The sequence below is a fragment of the Dermacentor andersoni genome, chromosome 1 (genome assembly GCF_023375885.2).
Source record: "Dermacentor andersoni chromosome 1, qqDerAnde1_hic_scaffold, whole genome shotgun sequence".
NCBI lineage: Eukaryota > Metazoa > Arthropoda > Arachnida > Ixodida > Ixodidae > Dermacentor > Dermacentor andersoni.
The window spans coordinates 376199919-376215925 of NC_092814.1; the positions used below are offsets into that span (position 1 = coordinate 376199919).

Genomic DNA, 16007 nt, shown 5'->3' on the forward strand with positions numbered 1-16007 from the left:
ATTCTAACTGCGCGCGGCGCCCGAGCGCCGACCGCGAATGCGGTACGGCACCCCGGCCCCGCACAACAGGTGGAGTAAAACAACAGGTGGCCCGGCGGCGAGACCGCGCATTCCGCGGCCAGGGCAACTCCGCGTATCAATAGCGAAAGAACGACACGCCGCAGCCGCTGCATCGGGTTCTTCGGGCGAGGCGAAAGTACAGGTTTGGCTGGCAGCGCTGATTTTTCTCCTCGGCTTCCAGGTGGCGCTGGCGCACCTGCCGGTGACGACACCGCCATGCCTTTCTCCTCGTGCGGTCTCTCCGCCGCTCGCAAACTTCCCCATCAGCGAAAGAGAGAGAGAAAAACAAGAAGGAGAGGAGGCTGTTCCACACAGCCGGTGTACGAGGGAGCGATTCGATTCCCCGCAGCAGACGGTGCCTGCCGGTCTTGCGGCGAAGGCGTGTGTTCCTGTTTAGCGGTGCGCGCTGTCGTCACACGCACGCCCGCGTGTTGTGGTTCGGAGCTGGGTGCCCCGTTGCGGCCTACGCGTTGCATCTGGATGAGTACACACCTCCGCGAGGGTGCTTGAACTGCGTGACCCAGCGCGTGCCTGTGTTGTCGCCCGCGTCGGGAGGGAAACGCTGGTGCAGCGTGGATTTCCGCGAGCCGATCGGCTGACCGTGAGTTTCACGTCTTGCTTGTTCTTATTTACTATTATTGCTACGACGCAGCCGGAGCGAGCCGCCCGGCAGAAGTGGCGCTTTCGAAATGTGAGAGGCACTCTGCGGAATCGTTTGCTGGCCAAGCAGACGAGTCCGCAGACGTCCGCACTGAGATGAAGCAGCAGCGACGATACAGTGTGATCGCAGTGTCGTCTCCGCTAAAGCTCTTTATTTTTTATTTTTTTTTATCACGCGCGACAGCATATCGAGTGGCGTAGCAATCAGTTCAGTCACATGGCAGCCAGAAAAGCATGTCGCGCCGATTATCGTGCATTTAAGACGATGCAATGTCTGTGCAAGCGTACCTTGTCTTTGTTTTTGTTTTCTTTTTTCTAGGGCGTGTAAACTAAACATGCTGTTTATCCATTCAGTCTGACGCAAACGAAACTGTGAGGATAGCGAGTCGGGATGTAAGTAACCGAACCAAGGCAACGCGCATTGCGCGCTTGAACTGCACTCTGAACTACGCATCTCTAATATGACTAAACTGTAGCTTCCACTTATCACGTTGTTCTGCTACGTTTGTAGTTCACGGTCTTCCATTTGTCCGCCTGTGTTTTGCCAACAGATGTAGTTTCTTAGCGAATCTAAAAAGACGTATTTCCGTCTCCGCATGCGGCTCGAAGAATAAAACCGATCACTTACAGTTCGGCAGTGCTTAGGTGTGGGCGTCACTCTGCATAGTTATGTCCACTTGGAGAGCCGTCGTCAATGCTTGCTTCGAAAGAATCTCGGGCATGCCTATCGTCTTGTTGCTGACGCTGGAGACACGATAAAAGATGGACAAAATGTCGCTGCACACGCACGCTTGTATCAATTGTTTCGCTGTAAGCCAGCTGTTTAACCCTCTTATGCAAAGCAAGAGTAGGTTTGTCCGGTTACCTGCAGTCACATATGGAGGGATTTGGCCCATTATTCTGCGTTTCTTGGTTGCACCAACGTAACATTCACACGAAGTGAAACCTTTCCGTGCCATTCACATGAGTCATTAGGGCTCACGTGTCATACAGACAAGAATGTTGAAAGAAAGCGGGGCAATGTATAAATGAGCATACAAGTTATCTTTATCTTTATTTTTTTAGAGAAGACCATATACCCCCTACTCTTACCACACAACGCCCGGGCACCGAACAGGTAAAGCGTACTTAGTCATCTGCACCGAGGAAAAACAAGTCTAAAGAAAAGAGTAATAATAGAACAGTGCTTTAGTTCGCACGAGCGATTACGCGCCAGCGTGACGTGCATAGCTTGCGAGCTGCTTCTCCGGCCCAAGCGCGAGCTACGGGCAGAATAAATAATGCACCCCCCCCCCCCCCCCCCCGGCACGTTGGTGCACCTCAGTGTTCGCGTATTTGCAAGTCAAGTCAGGTTTGGCACGGACATTGCAGCGGAATGCAGGGCTCTGCAAAAACCTGCCTCGCTCGGAGCATCACTTGGAAAATAGAAAAGTTGCGGCGGTGTCTGATCCGTCCTCCCAACGGGGCACTGAAAGGCAACGCTGATTCACTTCGGACTGATAAAAAGTATTCTTCCCTAATAATATGTAAGTTTGTTTCGCGGCAATGGGTTGATTATTAGAAGGCGAAGCGAAGCCTAAAGTTGAGTTTCTAGACTTCCTCGTATCTGGGCCGTTGTGGCGCAGTAAGTGTTCTCGAAATTTGCTCTTTTCGGAGTACCCTATAATAGTCCGTGTTTAGCGATGCACAAGGAAAGTAGGCCCTCGCCGAGCAGGTGCAGCAACTTGGAGGCACGCGGTCGCCTCTCAAGCCTGTCCTCACGGGGAGAGTGACTGCTTCTAGAAGGGCAATTTACTCGTGCAGCCCACATAAATAGTCTCTCTAATGCCCCTCTAAAAGGACGCCCTGTACGCGTGCATTGCGCGAGCGCTTCGATAACTGTGTCCTTAATTGGAAATGGTTACATTCCAAAGCCTCGCCGACTCGACTTCAGGTGGGGAGCTAATGGGTCGGGATTAATTTCGGCTTCACTCCAACTTTTTAGCGTGCACCCGACGTCTGCGTGACGCGGGCGTTAATAGAGTTTTAGTTTAAGGGACGCAAGCGGCTTGCGTACGCAAGAACTAGGGGCCACGATACTGCGCATGCGCAGAACCATCTGCACATGCACAGTGCCGTCGCCCCTAGTTCTAGCGTACGCAAGCCGCTTGCGTCCCTTAAACTAAAACTCTCTATTATTGCATTCCGCTAAGCGGGAAGCCCTCGGCGCTATTCAGACGCATTTAATTTCTTGCTTTTGTGTAGCGTTGCACCTTCGAAACACCCACGCGCGTATGTGCCGATCCGCTCTGGAAGTACTCACCCTATTTGACACTGCTGCAGCTCTCTGTTAACGAAAGATTAGCCGCAAATAACTGAGACTACATAAAAAGGAGAATCCGCCTTGAGAAGGGCAAATTGTTGACCTAGTTCGTACGAGTTTATCTTGGAAAAAACGGAACAAAGGAAGACAACACATAACACTAGATAGACAACAAGAGTGGTGCTTCGTGTTGTCTAGCCTTTAGAAGGTTTAATCTGTCCTGTTTCCTAGTCTTACGTGTTGTCCTCTTTCGTAAAGATTGTTCCAAGAGGGTCCAGCCTTTTCGTTCGGAAGGATAAGCTCTATAGCGTGACGTCCTTATTTGCGGTGCAGTTCTGAGTCGCTTATAGTGCGGAATGCTGCCGTCGTCTCGGAAAGCGAAGGTGAAATTGAGAGAGAGGCGCGCGCGGCTTTGTTCAGTTGTGTCACTCATCGGTACATTACGCTCAGTGAAGGCAAATTGTATCAATGGGGGCGAAATGCGAAAACAGCCGTGTACTTAGATTTAGGTGCACGTTAAAGAACCCCAGGTGGTCAAAATTTCCGGAGTGCCCCACTACGGCGTGCCTCATAATCAGAAAGTCGTTTTGGTACGTAAAACACCATTATTTAATTTTTTTTGAAGGCAAATTGTACACGATTCTCACAAGCGTAATATATAAGCCGTATTCGTTCGCAGTCTGTCAGTGCGGGCATGTTGACCCTACCGCCGAGATAAAAATCAAATGACTGGCAAAGCTCTGTCAGACAGCGTCTAAACTGCCTCTACTCACCCGGTGCAGCTTCGTTGTCCTAACGCTCCACCGCAATTTCGTGTCTCCTTTTAGATGAGTGGAGGAATAGCTATCGCTATTATGAAGGTTACACGTGCCTATATTTGTTTCACTAATACGCACGAGATAGGGCGCGCGCAGCTGTGCTTTTCTTTTTTCTTTTTCCCGAGAAATTCCTCCTCAGCGGTTGTCCACAAATTCGAAACCCGGTTGCCTGTGCCGGCAGCGTTCCGTCACAGGGTTGACGCACGCACAACCAATGACGTCACCGAGGGCGTCCCCGAGGAACGTGCCCGGCATTCCCGGCATGTCCTTGAGCTGCCCACCCGCATGTCCTATACCGCACTCGGGTGGTGTCTGTCCTTCAGTTAGTACCACCGTTGACCGCTGCTCGTCTTTGAGCGCATCACTCCCTATAGGCGCTGGCCACAGAGGGAGGGGGGCTCCGCGTCCGATCCCCCTCCCCCAAGTTTCATACCAGCGTCACCAGCATCATTTGAGGTATCCTTTGAGTTGCCTCTACCTTTTCACTTAAAAGTTTATTGTGGCTAAAAGCTTACTGCATCATTGTCGGCGCGGACGTGCACGGGTTGTAATGTATACTTTCGCTTTATTTCTCCAAATCCTGACAATAGGAGAACATGCGCATTATAAACACCAGCGGCGGCTCCCTCATCCGTACTTTCTCACTTGAACATCTTCTTTTTTAATTCCCACTGTAAACACCATGCACAGGCACAACATATTTACATATATACACGGGACATAGTTTACTATAATTTTTTAAAGAGAAGGAGGTTCACAACTAACAATTATTTCTAATGGTATGGATAGCCTATTCCTAGAGGTTGAATATGTGTATGTATGTTACTTCGCTTCAATATACATTGTGTGCGTTTTGGACCCTGAAAAAAAAACCTGCAGCCATCAGACCCCTTCGGCAGTCTTTTATGAACGTCGTTTGAAATGCACGTGAATTATGTGTCTCAGTGTTGCTTCTCTTTCCAGTAAGCAATGCTAACAACTAATGAAAAAAAAGAAAAACAAAAATGCAAAAGAAGAAACTACTCTTCTAATAACTTACAACATCTTTGCAAAAAGCAGTATCAAAACCAGCGCTTACACTTGGACACACAGTAAAAACCAGAGAAAGAGAAGAGAAAAAAATAGAGGCTGCAGTTTCGCCGGAAAGGCGTAGCATTATTAGTGATAGCCATTTATAAGACAGTTACACGAAGGAAGATTACACCACCGAGGGACGCCAGAACCTTGGTGGTGCGAGAGGACTCAGGCTGTAAAGTTGAACTGTCTCCTACTGTCAGTTCTTGTAAGTACTCGTATTAGGCCTTCACTTCAGTGAACAATTCTTCGAGATCACACGAAGTTTATTCAACTGCAACGGTTATTAAAGTTCATATAAAAATGGGTTTTGGAAACCGGGACGGGCCACACCCCCCGGAAGAATGAAAACTATCCGCATATGCATCGGTATGCATGAGGATAAAGAGGCTGTCGGAAAAGCCAGGCGAGAGCACCCAGGAGAGAAAATCAGTGCAGGGAAAAACGCCCGGCTTCTCGGTCTGGTCAGTTGCAGTCGATAAAAATTTGCAGTCCGCGCGGTTGCACTATACATATACGGCGTAGCCCGCGAAGGAATTCGTGGCTTTAGTACCACAAATATTTGCTCAACATCATTCTAGGTGTGTATAGTAAGAATCAACCTCGGCCTGATGGGGGGTGGGAGGTTGCAGTGAAGTGAAAAGAGGACAGAATACGGTCGAGTACAGTGAAGGGAAGAACGCCTAGAAGAAAACAAGAAAGCGGGCACTGCGCGGAGTCCCACTTTTACGACGAAGGTCGCACTCCTGGCGTTTGTAGCCGTGGTCGCGCAGACTATTGGTCTGGAAGGGGTGAAGAACTTTACCGTCAATCGAGATACCCACGACACGGAGCTTCAGAGACACGGGAACGTTTTGCCCGTGTTCTTACTGGTGCTTTACCGCAATGTTTCTGAAGAAACGATCTACCTACGATACGATGAGACGGTCGTTGCGTTCGAAAGGAGCGTCTGGGGCGGCCTCCGCGGAGAATGCGGGTGTCGTTCTTGTTGCAGACTTGGCCCTCTGCCGACACAGGACAACACGGCCACCGTCCGTTCGATTTCACCTTTGACTGATTAGCGCAGAACGGCGACTTGCCTTCGGCGGTCCGCACGCCGGCGAGTGAGGAGATCGCACGCAAATGCGGTCGGCGCTGGGAGCCCTTTTCAATGAGCGCCCGCTGAAGGCGTTGTCCCTTCTCCGCGAGTGGCTGCATTCACTGGCGTTCGGGGCCTCGGGCGTGGCACCGGTCCCACAACTGTTGGTGGACATCGCGGTAGGCGACGAAAAGGAGAACCCTACTCGCGTGATTTTGTTTCCTTGCTGCTGTGACCAAAGTTTGCTTTTTTTTTTTTAGGGGGGGGGGGGGCTCGACAACACCGCGTTAAAGGTTAGTCAGTCAGTCAGTGTTTTATTTTCACCAAACAAAAACATCTGTGAAAAAGGGGAGACCCGCGAAGCAATTCATGGCTTTAGTACCACAAATATTTGCTCAAAATCATTCTAGGTGTGTATAGTAAGAATCAACCTCGGCCTGAAGGGGGGTGGGAGGTGGGAGGTCCGTACAGAAACTCCTCTTTTCCCACTCGCGGGGTCCCACAGCTAAGGATCTCGAGGCGTACTTCGCGATATTGCAACGAAACCGATTGGCGCACGTCTTCAGCCTTGGTGTACGTTTTTCTTATGTTGTTTTTCGCTTGTTTTTGTCCTTGCTTACATGTTCACTAGTGTTCGAAGTCAGCTTGACGAAAAAACTGATTATAAGTGTTCGAGTATAACTGAGTATAAGGGTTCTAGTATGCCTGTTTCAGTGTCCAGTGGGCCCAGGTGCATCACTAAATCTCGCATAAAATTGTTAATCCATGTACAGAAAACAAAGCCAGACGAGCACACAGCTGTTATGTATTCCGTTTTTCTTTTTTTTTTTTTTTTTTGTCGTATATGAACGTGTACCCAATTTTCCCGACCGCTTATTTTGGTAACCCAAAATTGCTAGTCCTCATAACTATCTTATACTATTCGGATATATTGCTGTCACTGCCTGTTAAAAGAGGATGTGCCGCGGTATGCACGACCGCTTTGCCTCTGTGCAGACTTCGCTGAGTGCAAGCGCGTGAGGCAGTCTGCCCGTGCGTGTCAAGCTGTTTGAAGAGAACGCTGTGGTGAACGTCGATACGTGCATTTATACATGTATAGCATTTCTTGTTTTTATTTCCTTTCTTTATTTTATTGTTCATTAACAACGGCATCGACGCCACTCCGTCCACGAAATTCGTGCGTGGCCTTCAGAAATTTGTGATCCCGGCAGACAATATGCGTGGAAATCACCAGTTTTCTTCTCCACGATTAAAAGGATTATTTGACTCATACGGCTTAACGTCCTAGAGGACCACTAGGGACGCCTAGCGGAGGACTCCAGATTCATTTTGACCACGTGACGTTCGTTAACATGCACCTACATCTAAGTACACAAGCGTGTTTGCATCCCCCCCCCCCCCCCAAGCCCCTGCATTCGTACTCAACAAGGGAACTCCATAGCTACCGATTCGGGAGCATACAAAGGCGTGGGAATTACGTATTGTTGTCTATACGGGTGCTTAAAACTTCGAGAACGGATGTGCTGACTGTTACAGCGCACGCGGCTTTCGGTTAGGTGAGGATGCGTGTGAAGTGGGCCGCCTGCTGTACGTCAATACACACGCGAGACAGATCTGTATTGGTGGCGGATGAATCCCCGCGCATATGTGTCGACACGCGGCTTTGTTTACCTCGCACGAAGCGGCAACCGCTGTTTTAACGTCTTGGCACATGTCCAACGAGAGCCGGATAACCGCCTGCACACGTCACGTCGGGGAGGTCGCGGGGAGGGGGGGGGGGGGGGAGGGGGGCAGGCATAATTCGCGATCAGCGCCGATGGTGACAAAAACGTTTTAGAAGCGAAGGGAAATAAACCCGGAACGGGAAAGCGCGCACGTGGCGCTATATGAAACCGAACCGCAAACTGGAGGAGGCCGGTGGCAAGAGATACTACTCACGTGACCGGGCGGCGACTCCCGCGCCAATGAAGAAGAGACTCTAGCCGTATTCAGTGTCCTTCTCCTTAATGTTTTCTTGTTAAAAAGGCTGGCCGTGCATACAGAAACAATCAACGCGTGCAACAGCAGTCCTATACAGAAGCTTCGCACTGCTTTCGTTCGTCGTTGGTTTTGCGAGTACGACTTGTGGCAGCCATGCCGACAGGCGCAAGTATAGCTAGCCTTGCTGGATCGACGCAGTGACGTCGTCAGCCCGCGCTCATTGTTGAATGCTAGGAGTGAGAGTAGTGCTTGCCTGCACCGTGTAGAGTAGCCGGCATTCGCGTTTAGCGGTAGTAGCGTGCATTGTGTACCTGGCCGCCTCGTTGACCACTGTACCGTACTTTCGCGCACGAGGAATCTACGTAGAGCTGGAAGTGAACGACTAGTTAGAGCCTTGAAGGCAGCTGGTGTGATATCGCGTCAGCGTCAATTGGTTGTAACGCTCGTGAACCCAGATTTCAGCGCACGTCAAATAACGAGGAGTGGTCAAAATTAATCCGGAAATTAACCCATCGCCAAGCTGTAGTTTTGGAATGTAAACCCGTTTTACACTGGCTCTTCGGCTTCCTCCTAGCCTTCCGAGTAGCTTGTCTTCTGGTGGACAACGAGTCGACGGATACAAGGCCAAATGAATTATTAGTGCTCAAGCAAGGGATGCCTCAGGCTGGAGAGAGAGACGTCACATGGGTTAGGCAGCGAGAATAACCGGCGGTCTACCCTGCACTGGGGAAAGGGGACTGAAACAGGAGGAGTGAAATTCGCAGAATGTGCACGCACACACAACTATGGAGCGTTCATGGTTCGGTTGGTCACAATGGGTTATACAGGCTGGTACGTCGCAAGAAGCGTAGCAGCGCACCTTTGTGGCTTTGCGCATTTCGCGTGACAAACGAGGCCACAATCCCAGGGTCCTCGCTAATATAAAAAAAAGAAAAGAAAAGGGAGGGGGGCTATTGTCTATTTGGAAGGTTTTCCCCCGTTTTACTCGACATGGGAAAATTTTCCTGCGCCGCTTTTGAATAGGCGTCCCCTTTACGACCGCCTATTCATTTCTAAATGGAATTGCGTTGCGGGCAGCGCCTATTATTACACATTGTCAGCGTATGAGAAACCATAAAACACCTGCGCGGCTTAGCAAAGCGTCGGTTTGGGCTATAGTGAGATAACTCTCTAAGAATCTTGTGTGGCTGCCCATCATACGAATATTTGAGGCTTGCCCTATGGACAGCTTTAGGGAGAAGCGAGGAAAGTCTGAATTGGCTGCCTTGATTGCACGTTTTAAATCTGCTTGGCTGTGGAACGCGGCTGTATATATATATATATATTTCTTTTTTTCAAGAAAGGAACGACAGCTGTGAAAGCGGGAATATCCGTCCACGGAGTGCGCGTCTGGCCCTGCAGCGTGCTGAGTCACACGCAAGCGCACGTCTGTCAAACGCGCTCCCACCTGTTTCCACATTCCCGGCGAAACCGAGCGCGCCGCGTTTCTTTCTCTGCTTGCACCCACGGTGCGGTTCGACTCCAACGCGTGTTCTACGCGAGGCCTCGTCTCGTCGCAGAGTGTAGCGAGGGCGTCCTGTCTTGTGTCCGGTTTTCATGGTGGCTCGCGCAGAATGCGACACACGGCGATTTCACTGGCGGTTTTTCTGATTATTTTGACGCCAAGCCTTCTTTGCGAACTTCAGGAGTTTTCGAGTCTATAGATCGCGTACCGGTGCTCCCGGTGATATTGGTACCGGTGGTGGCAGCTGTATAGTACCGGTCGTGCTACCGTGCGGTACCCGTGGTACCAGTGGTATATGCCCGCAGCACTGGTGGTATTAGTAGCAGTGGTACCACGGTGCAGTCGGTGGGACCACCATGCGATACCGGTGGTGGTATCGCTATTGCGGGCCGGTTGCACCACCGTGCGGCAGTACAATGGTTTGAGATCTGCCGTCACGGCCGCCAGAGCACCGGCGTCAGTACGCGCGGTTCTGCAGATGTGCCGCCGCTTTGCGTGGCGCCCGTTTTCACTGCAGAGTGACGCGGGCAATGATGCCTCTATGGCGTCGTCCGTCGCTCGAGTCTCGAATAATGGGCGGTGCCACGCGTGCCGGTGTAGTGGTATAGATGTGCAGACCGTGGCATATTCGAGCACCGGGTTCTATTCGCGTGCAGTGTACGCGGGGGCCCCCGACGCCTCTGCGCACGCACAGGCGCACTTTCGACCTATACGGGACGTGAATGACTCATCTTTTCTGCACGCCGCGCCACACTAACTGCCACGGTCCAATAAAACGCGAACAATGACCAAATTGCGGCGACTGTTACCAGGCTGCAGGCGCCTTCTGCCGCAGCCATGGCGACGTATACACAGAGTGGCGTTGGCACAGTGGGAGCTCGTCCTTTAATGGTGTTACATTTCATTTATGTGTTCTCTTATTTCACGCGGGTTAGCTGGCAAGAGCACGTAATAATTCCGCTCTCACAAAGACAGGGTCCTAACCAGTGTAGCTTTTGTAGTATCAAAATAATGATTCGTTCATCATACAATTGATGAACGTCTGGTGAATTGCGAGTTTATGTGTAGAACGCGCTTCGGGTACTTTCACTTGGCTAATTGCAAACTGGAAGAAGCGTTAGACTGGAGAAGTAACTCGGAGCACCATTAGAGTTGCCCCGGTTGAACCCAATTGTAACCAGCCCTTGTCATATATAGCTGTAGGTAAAATACTTTTCGGTTGATAATCACTGACTCGTCGGGCGCAGTCGTATAGAATGGAAGGAGAGGTAATACACTCACTACCGCTAGCTTTCCGCGATTCTCGGCATGGGAGAAAGCGCGCACCGCTCGAATGTATAGACGGGAAGGAACTAGAATATTCGACACGTCGTTTCAGAGCGCTCCGTCAGCACTGCAAAGGCCATGACAACTAAGCTTTACCCCTAGCTTAAAGGAAAACTGACCTAAAATTTCTTTCTCGCTTTCTATTCTTTTTTTTTTTTTCATTGCTCTGTTAGCCTCCAACTCCGTAATCACGGTATGACGTCTCAATATTTCGGGTGGGCCACAAATCAGCAATTTGAACATATTTTATTGTGTCGAATTCAAAAAAGCGCGCCACATTTCTTGGCATAGGATTTGTTTACAAGGTGTTGCGACTGGGGGTTTGAACACGTGGAATCTACTTTGCTCGTGGAGGAGTAAGGGAACGTGAGGTTGGGCCCGATATTCAGGACGTTTGACAAACACGCTAACATTTACATATTGCAAGAAAATTCAAAGTAATACAGAAAAAGTTCATGATAAAGTTGTAGCAGCAGATCACTCCCGCCGGCGTCACTCCTTTTATGCCCTGCGTGGTCATTGTTCAGTCACTTCCCCCAATCCGGCGTCAAGAGACCTGAGGACCATTTTGACGAGGCCATCGGCCCGTTCCCCATAATCGCGTTAGCCGTGACCGTAGGCTGTCGCGGGGTGAACGGCCAATCACAACAAAGTTCATGTTGTAGGTTAATTAAAAGTGGGGGAAGGTGGGTGGCTCGCGTGGTATAACTGACGCCCGAGTCGGTGCAGTAGTTCAAACCGCATTGAAATCGCCTGGTCGAAAGCTTTAAACGACGGCACAATAGAGGAGAGAAAGTGAGAAGGATGAAGGGTGCCGGGTGTTCTAACAGAAGCGACAGCCACTGGTCTGTACCGTGTTTTGCAAAAATCAGTGGCGACAGCCAAACTCCTACAGTGGGTATGAGCCACGAGTTCAGAAGACAACGACAACAGTTTATATTACCCGAGCTTAATCTCCGGTGTGGAATGCCAAGTCGCAGAGGAAACGGTGGTTTACGCGGCGTGCGTGCAGTTTTCGGCGAGGCACGTCCATTGTCTGGCTCGCGACCACTGGACCAGGCTGACCGATGCGCGTGCCAGCTGCGTGTCACCACCACCTCCGCCTTCCGTGGCGTACAGAGATAACTTGTAAACAAACCCTATACAACCAAGAAGCCGCGCTCCATTCGCTTTCTGAAACAGTCATCTGAAAAACAGAAATGGCTGTTATTTTTTTTTTTTTTTGTGCGTTGAAGGAATTATGTCACTACACGGTAGTTACTGGCTCGAGAGTTATTTCATAAAGCAACTAAACACACACAAAAAAAGAAGGAAGAAGAAGCGGGATACGAAATTGTTTCGTCAGCACCCCTAAGTTAAGCGTGCTGCGACGGCGATAAAACTCCATATAGTAATCGTTTTTAGAGCCGTTCAATCTCGTCATACAGCTTCAAGAATACTACGGAGTATCGTCAAGTTAAGCTGCCAGTAGTTAATTACGTTTGTAGCATAGAAATATATCCACTCTTATTGTGAGCGGAGGCTGGCAAGCCAAACGAAGACCATCGTTGACGCCGCCTCGAATTTGTCGCCCCGGTTTGACGTCATGAATTTCGACAGCGTCTACTCTGGCCTCGTTAAGTGTTTTTCAGCAAGAGCACATCGCATTGCAGCCTTTACGGCGCAGAGTTTGAAGAGCTTGTGCCAACACGGCACAAGAGAAAGATGCCTTGAAATTCAGGATGTAACACTGAGAAACTGGCTCTGTGGTATCGGTGCAGCACTAAAAAATATACGTATACAGAGGGGAGAAAGGGGGGGGGGGGTGCTGTTCGCCCTTGATTTTCTTCAGTAATAATCGACATTTTATCCGAAATTAATGACAGTAAGTTAATGCAACAATAGCTAACTAATGTGATTCCGTGTTAGTCTATTGTGACCACTTTCGGGAGCTGTCTTTCAGCGCACTGCAGCAACGAATTGAATGTGCCGTGCTGGAGATGTTTTAAAACGCGTGTTTCAGAAATAGAGGCGCGCCCATGAGCAGGCCGTCGTGGCGCATCGAGCTGGAACAATCGACCAGCGCCTCCACGACCGTGACCGTGAACACCGGCTGCGACGCTGCGGCTCGATAGATGAGGTGCCCCCTTACCCCTGCGCCATCCCCTCTTTCACTCGCTGCTCGGCTGGGATCGATGGTGTACAGACCAGGAGCAGTACCCGCTGGCTTGAACCGCTGTCAGAGATCTGAGTCTGCATATCTCGGTAAGAGAGGCAGTGGCTGCTAATGGGAGGAAATAAAAGTGTTCGCAGACAAGCCTGACTGATTCCGTACCTTGCGAAGCAGTGCACTGAAGCAGCGGCAACTCGCGGCACGAACAAAGCGGTGCACATCTGTCGTATACAATGGTTACTACTGACTCCCAGCTGTTGTACAAACTTTTTTACGACATATTTTGACCCCAGTGTACGTGTATGCCACATGGGCGCTTCTATTTTTGCCGTGTGTTCGCGCCTCAGTACTCTGTCAACGAACAACACGCGATGTAGCCCGTGAAGGAGTTATTATGGACAGAGTGCTTTCAGCAGACACGGTGGTGAATGTGCATTTTTGTGCTTCCTATTGAAATGGGTATCGTTCCTGAATGAAGACTTTTCACTATAACACGAAACACTACGCAGTGAAAAAGCGAGAACCGTCATATATGTTCATGTGCATGACAGGAGGACGCGAGTATAGCGGTTTCAGGTGTAGGGATAGGTGTGGGTGGTTGCTATAAAGTGGAATCTGCTCTAGGCATTGACCCCGACCGCCGCTTTTCAATGCTCTTCGGCGCGTATGGACACGGCAGGGCTTCCACTTGCGTTGTCCACTTCTCTTCTCTTGTGTCCTGTCTGCACGCCTCACCCTTCTTTTGCATAATGAGTGCTTCATAAGATCCTGATGCCTAATGCATCGCTTGCACGTGGGGTCGCTCTTGGGAAGCCGCGGGAATCGTAAGCATTACACAGGGTGATCATTCTCGCGTTTTATGGAATTAAAAAAGAAAATCACCTGTGGCGGATACCATATTTCTCCTCCTTCAGCTCGATTATTCTAAGGACATTACTAGCAGGAAAAAATGGAAACACGTATTTAAGTACTTAACAGAAAGTCACAAATTAACTTCTTAATTACTTTATCGCACATAGTGCAATTTACGAATTCTAGCCGGTGAGCTCGCAAGACATATCCACTTGAAATGAATTTCCAGCATGAGACCAGTTTCGCGATATTGTTTCCCAAAATATGGAGCGAAGTCCATGCATAGGCGTTCCCCGGACAGTTAATCTGGTTAACCTCTACCCGCCGTGGTTGCTCAGGGGCTATGGTATTGGGCTGCTGAGCACGAGGTCGCGGGATCAAATCCCGGCTACGGTGGCCGCATTTCGATGGGGGCGAAATGCGAAAACACCCGTGTACTTACATTTAGGTGCACGTTAAAGAAACCCAGGTGGTCGAAATTTCCGGAGTCCTCCACTACGGCGTGCCTCATAATCATACAGTGGTTTTGGCACGTAAAACGCTATAATGTTTGGTTAACCTCTCTGCCTTTCACCTATTGTTTTCTGTCCTTCTTCTCGATGGGTGTTCCAGTTACTTTTGAGCTTCAGTGCACAAAAGAGCGTTTTGTTAAAAGGTAAGCGGAACAACAGTACATCATTAGGGCAAGTTTTATGGCGCATATCTCCAAAGTGGCGTCCTTCTGGAAATTCATTCCAAGTGGATACACCTTGCCAACTGACCGGCTACAATTCATAAATAACAATATGTGACGTAAATTAATTAATTGGAAATATAATTAGTGGATATTTGCTAACTAATTAAATATGTGTTTCTATTTCTCGTGCAAGTAATGTCCGCCTCTCCGGATAATCCAACTCAAGGACTAGAATTATGTTATCTGCAAGAGGCTAACTTAAAAAATATACATATTCCATGAAGCTTAAAAAATGATCACCCTGTATAGCATCGTATATATACGCTAGCGGTCCACGTGAGTGGTGCTCGCCAATTTGACGCTAGCACGCGATGCCCGCGCTGCGCAAACGCGGTGAACCAACCTACCGGCGGTCTCGCTTCACTTGGCGCCAGAAGCTCTCGTTTCGCAACACCACGTGGCCGACTTTCAAACGGGGAGCCGCGCAGCAGTGAGAACCACAGCGAGCAATTACACGCGCGCTAACCCCACGTCGTCTCCCTCTCTCGGGCACACTGGTGTGTGTGTGTACGCGCCGATTGTACGCGGCTGCTTTCGAACACAAAACCACACCGTTCGTTAACGCGCCCGCGTTTCTCAGCCAAGGCCAACCGTTCCACAGGCTGTCTGTCTGTAAAGCGGTGCGGCGCGCGTTCGTATACCACTCGTTTCATTTGGCGCCGCGCAATATAGTTGCGGCCCAGTGGGCGGCCGTTAGAGCGCGTTCGGCGTACGCGCCTGCTTGGTGCCACGCGCGTCGTCGTGATCGAGTCGTACAGCCGCCAGCAGTGGCTAGAATGGGACACGCCGTCGATTGGCCGCGTCCTTCGGTGTGTCGCGGGGGGGGGGGGGGGGGGGGCGCTGTGGCCGCAGGATCCACGTTTGGCTCGTCGAGCCGATTTCTCGTCGCGCTTGCTTCCTTTTCAAACTTTGAAGAAGGCGCGCGGCATTTGCTCCCGCGCAATGAGAAGCTGTCCTATGACTCAAAGCTGACTGTAAAACTCTCACGGTTCGGAGGTGTTGGCCGACTCCTCAGAGGGTCGTTTGATTCATTGCTCGATTGATGACCGCGGCGTAGGTTTTTGAAACAGCAGAGGGACTATGAAGGATACCGTATTGTGGGCTTCGGATTAATGTTGAACACCTGCGGCTCTTTAATCTGAGCCCAAATCTCAGCACAGGAGTGTTTCTTCCCCCAGCCCCCCTTTTTTTTTTTAAATTTCTCCACACCGCCTTTATTGGAATACAGCCAGCCTGGCCGGGAATCCAACCCTCAGTCTCACGCTCGGCAACACATTGCCATAGCTACTAAGTCATCCCGGCGGGTAGTGCGAGGATGGCGCTTGTGCCGGTTCACTTGGAATGCTTTGCACGCGCGTACAGCTGCTAGTTGAAGGCGTGCGACGGCGGGAAGGTAACTTCTCGTGGGAAAGCTCGCCTCCCCCACGAGGACGACATCCGAGAAAATGAATTGTTGGGAAGGCTA

The 16007-nt window shown here is 50.2% G+C and overlaps 1 protein-coding gene across 2 annotated transcripts in view; it reads left to right on the top strand.

The window, feature by feature from the left end:
* Positions 1-395: 395 nt before the first annotated feature.
* The window catches only part of LOC126518564 (uncharacterized), a 218275-nt gene continuing 202663 nt past the window's right edge, over positions 396-16007 (top strand). For both annotated transcript variants that reach the window (XM_050168340.2, XM_055065017.2), the window contains exon 1: positions 396-661. The gene's annotated coding sequence lies outside the window, so the exon portion shown is untranslated. The remainder of the gene's footprint in view (positions 662-16007) is intronic.